The sequence below is a fragment of the Hevea brasiliensis genome, chromosome 9 (assembly GCF_030052815.1).
Source record: "Hevea brasiliensis isolate MT/VB/25A 57/8 chromosome 9, ASM3005281v1, whole genome shotgun sequence".
Taxonomy (NCBI): domain Eukaryota; kingdom Viridiplantae; phylum Streptophyta; class Magnoliopsida; order Malpighiales; family Euphorbiaceae; genus Hevea; species Hevea brasiliensis.
Genome location: NC_079501.1, coordinates 76,561,663 through 76,572,315, shown reverse-complemented (window position 1 = coordinate 76,572,315; position 10,653 = coordinate 76,561,663).

Genomic DNA, 10,653 nt, shown 5'->3' with positions numbered 1-10,653 from the left:
AATCTAATATGTACATGAGCCCTACCAAAACAACTGATGAGGTGCCAACTCACACTGTAGCAGATCTGGTCCAAGTCTGGTCTAAGCACTACTGCTGCTGCTGCTCTCTAGTACCTACGCGTGGTAAAAACCAATGCGCTAAGCATAACGCTTAGTGGTGCACATATAAAGAAAAATAACTAAACAATTTAAAATAATTATTTTAAGTATAACTTATAAAGTAACATACAATTATATAGATTTATAGTCTTTTTACTTGTTTATCAAACTTTGGAAGCAATTAAATTAATCGGGATCTTTTCATTCATGTAATTTATATTTGGTCTTATATAATTTATATTAATGGTTCTCTCATGTACTTGTTTGAATTTAAAATTTTATTTATCGTAACTGTGCCCAAGTAACCTATGACAGACTATAAAAACTAAATACACGGGAGTATACTGGGTAGATCCGTATGTCTACCCAGTATACAACAGTCATATCAGGCACAAGGCTAGTGGGTAGGCATAAGCCAAAAATAATGAAAATTGGCACTATGGCCATCGGGCAGGCATAAAGCCAGTAGAACAATCATCTTAGATATATGTTGTCTGTCAATGATTATTCCTGTGGGCAGTACTGCAATCTGTAGTCCCTAATTGGTATACCAATCGATCCAAGCTATATAAATGAGTCTAGGTGCACTGTGGGCAAAATAATGTTATTTAATATTCATAGTTTCATTGATTCATTTCATTTTCATACTTAGCAAGTTATTGTAATTTATTTCATCGCATATGCCAAATCATATTAGGAACCTTTCTCAAGGTCCAGGTTTAGTATCTTAGATTCACCTTGCAAGTTGACCAAGATGTAGCCCTTATTTGGCTACACTTCCTCCATGAAAGTTGTTCCTCTATGCCTTATCTTCGTTTTCTCTTTTGAATCATGTTATTTGAAGTTTTAGAACTCAAGTTATGGTCAAATAACCATAACTGGTTTACTATCTCTTTCTGGGTCTAGAATTAGGCAAATTCTGGAGTCTGTTTTGGTCTAATTAATTGGACCTGTTACAGTCATTTTTAGGCCTAATGTTCTTCATAAAAGTTATTAAACTATGCCTTATGGTCCCTCAAAAATTTTAATTACAATTTTCCAAATTTTGTAGAATTAGTTATGGCCAAATCACTGGCCTAGACTCAGGTACCCTGTGTCTTCAGGGTCCAGTTTCAGATCAGTAGTTTTGACCTCCATTTTAGGGTTCTTATGTTCATAGTTTGAAGACCATGTCCAAACCAAAGTTGGAGCCCTATTTCTTAGGGTTCTAGATCAGTATGGCTCATCCTAATTGGAGTTTTCTAGTGGTAGATATGACTAAATGAGTGTTCTGGGGTCAAATGGTCAATTAGGTAATTTCCAGAATTCATATACTGATTTAACCTAGTAAATTGACCTAGTTTCCTTTATTTATGGGTTTTGCTCAAATCATCAATGTTGTAGATCTATGTTTTGTAGAAATTTTTCCACTAGTTTTGTTGGATTTGGGTTTTTATAGACCAAGTTATGGCCATTTTGCCAAAACTGGTCGGGTGGTCTATGTCCAAGAAATTCTAGGCAGAATTGATTCTAGTCAGTTTGGTGACCTAACTTGGGTAAGTAATTTCATTTGGTTAAAGGCATTTCTGGGCTTGGTGTTCTGAATGAAAGTTGTATTCCTATGTCTAATCTTTCCAATGGTACAAAATTTAGGTCATTTGGACCTGTCTAGAGGGAGTTGTGGCCAAATGAATATGTACTGTTTATTTGGTCAATTTTCTGGACTCAGGATTTGATAAGCCAGATTGAGATAGTAATTAGGTCAAGATTTGGAAAGAATTTAGGCATGGTTTCTTCATGACAAATGGGACATTTTGAGTCTAGTTTCACCTCCAATTAGCCTCATACCAATCGGAGTCACACAACTTCAGTTATAACTCAAAAAGTATACTGGACTCATAGGTCTAAATTCCTGCATAAGAGAAGCACTCCCAATATTCATTTCTTCTTACTCCCAAACTACCATTTATCATTTATAACACTTCAAATGATCAACAAACAGTCTCAACAGATCAATCTCAAGCCATAACACCAATGAACCAAAATTTATTCAAACCCTAACTCAAAATTTCTCAACTCATGAAATTTCTAGCTAATTTGATGTCTATCATCACCAACCACTTCAATAACACTTACAAACCAATTCAATTCATAAAAAATCAGCAAAACAATACTCAATTTAGGGCTACCAAAATTTTAATTTCAAGTAAGTTCAAATTTTATTTTGATTTCATGTCAATTTAACCTAAGTTAGCATGCTTATCTTGCTTAGAAAGGAAAAAGTATAATTTAGTACACTAACCTCTTTGGTGACTTGATAAACTTCACTTCTACCTCTTCTTATGACTATCAATAACTTCCTTATGATGTGGAGAGTAATTTTTGTGAAGACAAATTAGGGTTTTGAGGTGAAAAAGTTAAGGAAAAATAGCTTGAAAAAAAAATGAAAATGGTGGAGATTGGGGTGGGGTGTCTCGGCTGTGGGAGAGGAAGGAAGAAGATGATGGCCAATTTAATTATTTTTGTCCTCTTTTAAGCCTTCTTATCCCTTCTTGTAAATTTGTTAATTTCCTATTGATTCAAAATTTTTAAATGATGTCATATGACATCATAAATAAGATAATTACTTTGTTCCTTTTCTTTTCTTTTCATTTCTTATTTTCTTTTTTTTTTACAAAATTCATAATTTAAATTTATTTTTGGTATTTTTAACCTATTTTATTTTAATTGATATTTAGGTCAAAATTTAACTCTGGGGTTGAAATGACTAAAATGCCCTCCATTAGGCTCACCAGGTTATTTTTTATCTATACCGATAAATAAATTTTCCTGGATTTTCTTTGGCATTTCTAATGTCATTTAGACCTCAATAACTATTCATTGCAGTCCAAAAAATTATTTTCCTAGGGTTCCTCATCGGTCTGGGGTCAGCAACTGTCTTCACAGTTGCTTCCTCGTACGGTCACCCATCGCTGTAACCCTGTCTCGTTTAACTCATTTACAATTCATTTCTTTTATTTTTCCTTAATTTTTCTTGGTCTTTATTCAGTTAATTTATGCCTCCTCACTCTAGTTGTAGTATAGTTCCAGACATTCTAACTGTCCGAACAGACATTAATCGTCGGAACAGTTGAATGTTCGGACTACCTAAAGTGAGAGCGTTACAATTCACCCCCTCTAACAAAAATTTCATCCACGAAATTTACTTGGTGTAAATAGTTGAGAAACTACACCTATCCTCTTTCATCTCGTATACAAGGTCTATTATTACATATACTAAAATATTATAATGAAAAATACACCTCTGACAGCATCTATTAGCTTTGGCTCCTCCTGTGCCCTCATAGCATATACACGAGGTGCTACTTGGCCCTCGGGTCCCTCAATGGTCTCTGAAGCTGGTCTCTGTGATGTACCCATTGCCTTTGGCCTCGCTGGTCATCTACCCCTCTGAGCTGCGAGGCAGATCTCTTAGTCAGTTGTGGGGTAGTGGGAACACTTCTGTGGGGGCAATCTCGTAGGAAATGATCAGTAGCTCCACATCGGAAATATCCCCCAGTTAACAATCGGCACTCTCCTCGGTGCCTCCTCTCACAGTAGGTGCATAATGGTATGGAGGTTAATCCCTCTATTGCGGTGCCTGGAGAACTCCCCACTGATGCTCTGGACCGTCCTCCTCTCTGTGTAAACTGAGACCTCTGTCTCTGGCCCTGGCCCTGGCCCTGGGAAACCTTGGGCCTCTTACCCTCAAAAACTAGTATACTGGACTGACCTTGTACAGAACTCCTCTTTCACTGTCTATCCTTCCTAGACTGCTCCTCATTTCGTACTCTCTCGACATTAAGTGATGCAGCTACTAATCGAGAGAAATCTGTATACCCATGTGCCGTCACTATAATTCTGATATTATCATTCAGTCCATCCTCGAACCTACAACACCTCTCTACCTCTATAGGCATTACCTCCCGTGCATATCTACCCAGCCTCACAAACTCCCTCTCATACTCAGAGACCGTGAACTGCCTCTACCTTAGAGTTAAGAACTCTCTCCTTCTGGCCTCTAAGTATATATGACTAATATACTTCTTCTTGAACTCAGTCAAGAAGAAATCCCAAGTAAGTGTTGTTAGCTGCACTGCTTTAGACACTGTATACCACCACTGATAGGCTTTCTCCTATAGGAGTGATAGAGAGCATTCTAACTACTGCTCTAGTGTGCAATGTAGTTGCTTCAATACTCTCTCAGTCTACTCTAGCCAATGCTCAGTAGCAGCTGGGTCATCCTTCTTTTTACCCATAAAATCGACGGCCCTATATTTTCTTAACTTCTCTAATGGGGACCACTATACTGGTTGTGGCTGTGGCTGCGACTGTTGCTGTGGAATAGCCCTGCTAAACTGGCAGAGCATCTGGGTCATCTGCTCTAAGAATGCCTGCTGTGTTCTACCCGCAACACCATGTGACGACTCCTCTCTCCTGCCTCGCTCCTGACTAGGAGCAGGTATATGACTACCAACCTCCTCCTCCTCCGGTCTGTAAGACCCTTGCTCTGAAGGATCAGACTCCATCAATCCTATAAAACAGACAAAGAACATATCTGCATTAGTGTCACCTCGACTCCTAAATAAGTGCTCATGCATGTTATGCATACTATATCTTTCTGTCTACCTATGCCTAGGAACGCCTAAACCTTTGCTCTAATACCAATAAATATAATACCCCTCACCCGTCTACAGTGTAGCCAAGCAAGGTGTGCTACATTCGGTACCGGAGTACCCTATCCTGTCTTGTCACGTACAATATTAGTTCAATTATATTATCTTACATGTAGAAATTTTTTTTTTTATTATTCCATTTCATTTTTATGGAGACCCAGACAGAGTTCCCTCTGTTCTATCAGTGCATGGTGGGTTTTATGTTACCTGTTAAAACAATTCATATCCTTTACATCTATTCATTCATCATATTATTCCTCATGCTCATATCAATTTTCAAGAAAATAAAATACTTTATTTCATTCATATAAAGTTAAGTACAATATTTACAATTCATATACCATCCAAAATTATTTACATCATTTAATTACATATAATACTAAATTGCAAAATCTAATATGTACATGAGCCCTACCAAAACAACTGATGAGGTGATAACCCACACTGTAGCAGATCTGGTCTAAGTCCGGTCTAAGCACTACTACTGCTGCTGCTCTCCAGTACCTACGCGTGGTAAAAACTAACGCGCTGAGCATAACGCTTAGTGGTGCATATATAAGGAAAAATAACTAAACAATTTAAAATAACTATTTTAAGTATAACTTATAAAGTAACATACAATTATATGAATTTACAGTCTTTTTACTTGTTTATCAAACTTTGGAAGCAATTAAATTAATTGGGATCTTTTTATTCATGTAATTTATATTTGGTCTTATATAATTTATATTAATTGTTCTCTCATGTACTTGTTTGAATTTAAAATTTTATTTATCATAACTGTGCCCAAGTAACCTATGACAGACTATAAAGACTGGATACATAAGAGTATAGTAGTTAGACATCTGTATGTCTACCTAGTATACAACAGTCATATCAAGCACAAGGCCAGCGGCAGGCATAAGCCAGAAATAATGAAAATTGGCACTATGGCCATCGGGCAGGCATAAAGCCAGTAGAACAATCATCTTAGACATATGTTGTCTGTCAATGATCATTCCTGTGGGCAGTACTGCAATCTGTAGTCCCTAATTGGTATACCAATCGATCCAAGCTATATAAATGAGTCTAGGTGCACTTTGGGCAAAATAATGTTATTTAATATTCATATTTTCATTGATTCATGTCATTTTCATACTTAGCAAGTTATTGTAATTTATTTCATCTCATATGCCAAATCATTTTAGGAACCTTTCTCAAGGTCCAGGTTTAGTATCTTAGATTCACCTATCAAGTTGGCCAAGATGTGGCCCTTATTTGGCTACACTTCCTTCATGGAAGTTGTTCCTCTATGTCTTATCTTTGTTTTCGCTTTTGAATCATGTTATTTAAAGTTTTAGAACTCAAGTTATGTTCAAATAACCATAACTGGTTCGCTATCTCTTTCTGGGTCTAGAATTAGGCAGATTCTGGAGTCTGTCTTGGTCTAATTAATTAGACCTGTTACAGTCATTTTTAGGCCTAACGTTCTTCATAAAAGTTATTAACCTATGCCTTATGGTCCCTCAAAAATTTTAATTACAATTTTCCAAATTTTATAGAATTAGTGATGGCCAAATCACTAGCCTGGACTCAGGTACCCTGTGTCTTCAGGATCCATGTTCAGGTCAGTTTTTTTGACCTCCATTTTAGGGTTCTTATGTTCATATTTTGAAGACCATGTCAAAACCAAAATTGGATCCCTGTTTCTTAGGGTGCCAGATCAGTATGACTCATCCTAATTGGAGTTTTCTAGTGGTAGATATGACTAAATGAGTGTTCTGGGGTCAAATGGTCACTTAGGTAATTTTCAGAATTCATATACTGATTAACCTAGTAAATTGACCTAGTTTCCTTGATTTTTGGGTTTTTGTCAAACAATAAATGCTGTAGATCTATGTCTTGTGGAAATTTTTCCACTGGTTTCATCGAATTTGGATTTTTATAAACCATGTTATGGCCATTTTGCCAAAACTGGTCGAGTGGTTTATGTCCAGAAAATTCTGGGTAGAATTGATTCTGGTCAGTTTGGTGACCTAACTTGGGTCAATAATTTCATTTGGTTAGAGGCATTTTTGGCCTTGGTGGTCTCAATGAAAGTTGTAGTCCTATGTCTAATCTTTTCAATGGTATAAAATATAGGTAATTTGGACCTGTCTAGAGGGAATTATGGCCAAATGAACAGGTGGTCAATTTTCTGGACTCAGGATTTGATAAGCCGTATTGGGATAGTAATTAGGTCAAGATTTGGATAGAATTTGGGCATGATTTCTTCATGAAAAATGGGGCATTTTGAGTCTAGTTTCACCTTCAATTGGCTTCATACCAATTGGAGTCACACAACTTCAGTTATAACTCAAAAAGTATACTGGACTCATAGGTCTAAATTCCTGCATAAGAGAAGCACTCCCAATATTCATTCCTCCTTATTCTCAAACTACCATTTATCATTCATAATACTTCAAATGATCAACAAACAGTCTCAACAAGATCAATCTCAAGACATAACACCAAAGTACTAAAATTTATTCAAACCCTAACTCAAAATTTCTCAACTCATGAAATTTCTTGCTAATTTGATGTCTATCATCACCAACCACTTCAATAACACTTACAAACCAATTCAATTCATCAAAAATCAGCAAAACCATACTCAATTTAGGGCTGCCAAAATTTTAATTTCAAGTAAGTTCAAATTTTATTTTGATTTCATGTCAATTTAACCAAAGTTAGCATGCTTATCTTGCTTAGAAAGGAAAAAAGTATAGTTTAGTGCACTAACCTCTTTGGTGACTTGATAAACTTCACTTCTACCTCTTCTTATGACTATCAGTAACTTCCTTATGATGTGGGGAGTAATTTTTGTGAAGACAAATTAGGGTTTTGAGGTGAAAAAGCTAAGGAAAAAGAGCTTGAAAAAAAATAAAAATGGTGGAGCATGGGGTGGGGTGTCTCGGCCATGGGAGTGGAAGGAAGAAGATGATAGCCAATTTAATTATTTTTGTCCTCTTTTAAGCCTTCTTATCCCTTCTTATAAATTTGTTAATTTCCTATTCATTCAAAATTTTTAAATGATATCATATAACATCATAAATAAGATAATTACTTTATTCCTTTTCTTTTCTTTTCATTTCTTATTTTCTTTTGTTTTTACAAAATTCATAATTTAAATTTATTTTTGGTATTTTTAATCTATTTTATTTTAATTGACATTTAAGTCAAAATTCAACTCTGGAGTTGAAATGATTAAAATGCCCTCCATTAGGCTCACCGGGTTATTTTTGGTCTGTACAGATAAATAAATTTTCCTGAATTTTCTTTGGAATTTCTAATATCATTTAGACCTCAATAACTATTCATTGGAGTCCCAAAAATTATTTCCCTAGGGTTCCTCATGGGTCTGGGGTCAGCAACTATCTTCGCAGTCGCTTCCCCGTACAGTCACCCATCACTGTGACCCCGACTCGTTTAACTAATTTGCAATTCATTTCTTTTATTTTTCCTTAATTTTTCTAGGTCTTTATTTAGTAAATTTATGCCTCCTCACTCTAGTTGTAGTCTAGTTTCAGACATTCTGACTGTCCAGACAGACGTTAGTTGTTGAAACAGTAGAATATTTGGACTACCTAAAGTGAGGGCGTTACACATGTAACTTCTTGTATCCTTTTTCCAGGTTCCAGAATGTTACATGGGGCGTGTAAATTATTACACGGGCCATGTAAATTTCTGGCTTTTCTTTTCTCTCTTGTTTTAAGTTCTTGATTCACACTAGAGAATTCCTATTTATACGAATGAGATGAATGCAAGGATTAAGTGTATGGTTACATCCCTGATTGTGTTCAAATTCCTCTAGTGTGGAGTTGACTTGATGTTTCCTCTCCTTTCTTATTCTCTTCTCCCCCTTGCTTTTCTGGATTTGAGATTTTTGGGGTTCCTACAAAAGAAAATGCAAACAAATATTAACAAAATTAAAATAAGAAAGAAAGAAAGAAAAATTAGAAATTTTGGGTTGCCTCCCAAAAAGCACTTATTTATAGTCATTAGCTTGACTCTGCCTTCGTTCTATCATGGTCTATCAGGAGGATGGTCGAGGGTGCAGTTGACTCCCTTTTCTATGGGTTCTCCTTGAAAGTAAGGCTTTAGCCTCTGCCCATTGACTTTAAATGCTCCTGAGGTTTCGCTCCACACTTCTACTGCTCCATGCGGGAAGACTTGAGTGACCTTAAAAGGTCTAGACCATCTTGATTTCAACTTCCCTGGAAAGAGTTTCAATCTAGAGTTGAATAACAGGACAAGGTCTCTCTTTTTTATTTCCTTCCTTGCTATGCGCCTGTTATGCCATCTTTTGGTTTTATCTTTAAAGATTTTGGCATTTTCGTACGCATCCTGTCGGATTTCTTCTAACTCATTCAGTTGTAGGAGCCTTTTTTCACCAGCAGCTTTGAGGTCAAAGTTTAGGATCTAAATTGCCCAGTAAGCTTTATGCTCAAGTTCGATAGGGAGATGGCATGATTTTCCATAAACTAGTTGGAAGGGTATTGTGCCAATTGGGGTTTTATAAGCAGTGCAGTATGCCTACAGTGCATCATCTAACTTTATGCACCAGTCCTTCCTGGATCGGTTTACAGTTTTCTCTAGAATCCACTTCAGTTCCCTATTTGAGATTTCTACTTGGCCGCTGGTTTGAGGATGATAAGGTGTGGCCACCTTGTGAGTCACTCCATACTTTTCAATAGTGTTTCGAATTATTGGTTGCAGAAGTGACTTCTTCCATCGCTGATTATTGCCCGTGGTGTGCCAAATCTTGTGAAGATATTGTTCTTAAGAAACCTTGTGACCACTCTAGCATCGTTGGTTGGTGTGGCTATTGCTTCTACCCATTTTGACACATATTCAACACCAATCAGAATATACTTATTTCCATGGGAAGAGGGGAATGGACCCATGAAGTCTATCCCCCATACATCAAACAATTCTACCTCAAGTATACCATGCAGTGGCATTTCATTCCTTCTTGAAGTGTTACCTATTTTTTGGCATTGATCACAAGCTAGCACAAAGGATCTCACATCCTTGAATAGATTAGGCTAGTAGAATCCAGCTTGCAAAATTTTAGCTACTGTTTTTGTGGTGCCAAAGTGTCCTCCATATAATGATGAATGGCAGTGCTAGAGGATGCTCTCCATATCCTCCTCTAGTATGCATCTTCGTATCAGCCCATCATTGCATCTCTTGTATAGCAAAGGTTCCTCCCATGTCTAGTATCTCACATCATGTAGGAATTTCTTCCTTTGCTGGTAAGACATATTGGGTGGCAAAACCCTGCATACAAGGAAATTAACAAAGTCAGCATACCATGGAGCTTGGGAGAGTGCTAGTAATTGCTCATCAGGGGATGAATCATTGATTGGCAAATCTTCAATGTCCCCTATGTCTTCCAGTTTTAGCCTAGAAAGATGGTCAGCTACTACATTTTCGGATCCCTTTTTGTCCTTAATTTCAAGGTCAAATTCTTGCAGGAGTAGAATCCATCGAATCAGCCTTGGTTTTGCTTCCTTCTTGTTCACAAGGTACCAGATAGCAGCATGATCTATAAATACAATGACCTTTGACCTAATTAGGTAAGATCTGAATTTTTCAATTGCAAACACTACTGCCAGGAATTCCTTTTCTGTGGTATCATAATTTATTTGTGCATCGTTAAGTGTCTTGCTGGCGTAGTAAATGTCGTAGAGTTTTTTATCTTTTCTTTGCCCAAGCACTACTCCAATTGCATAGTCACTTGCATCACACATCACCTCGAATGGTAGTTCCCAATCAAGTGGTTACATTATTGGTGCTGAGATCAAGGCCTCTTTTATCCTGTTAAAAGAAACAAGGC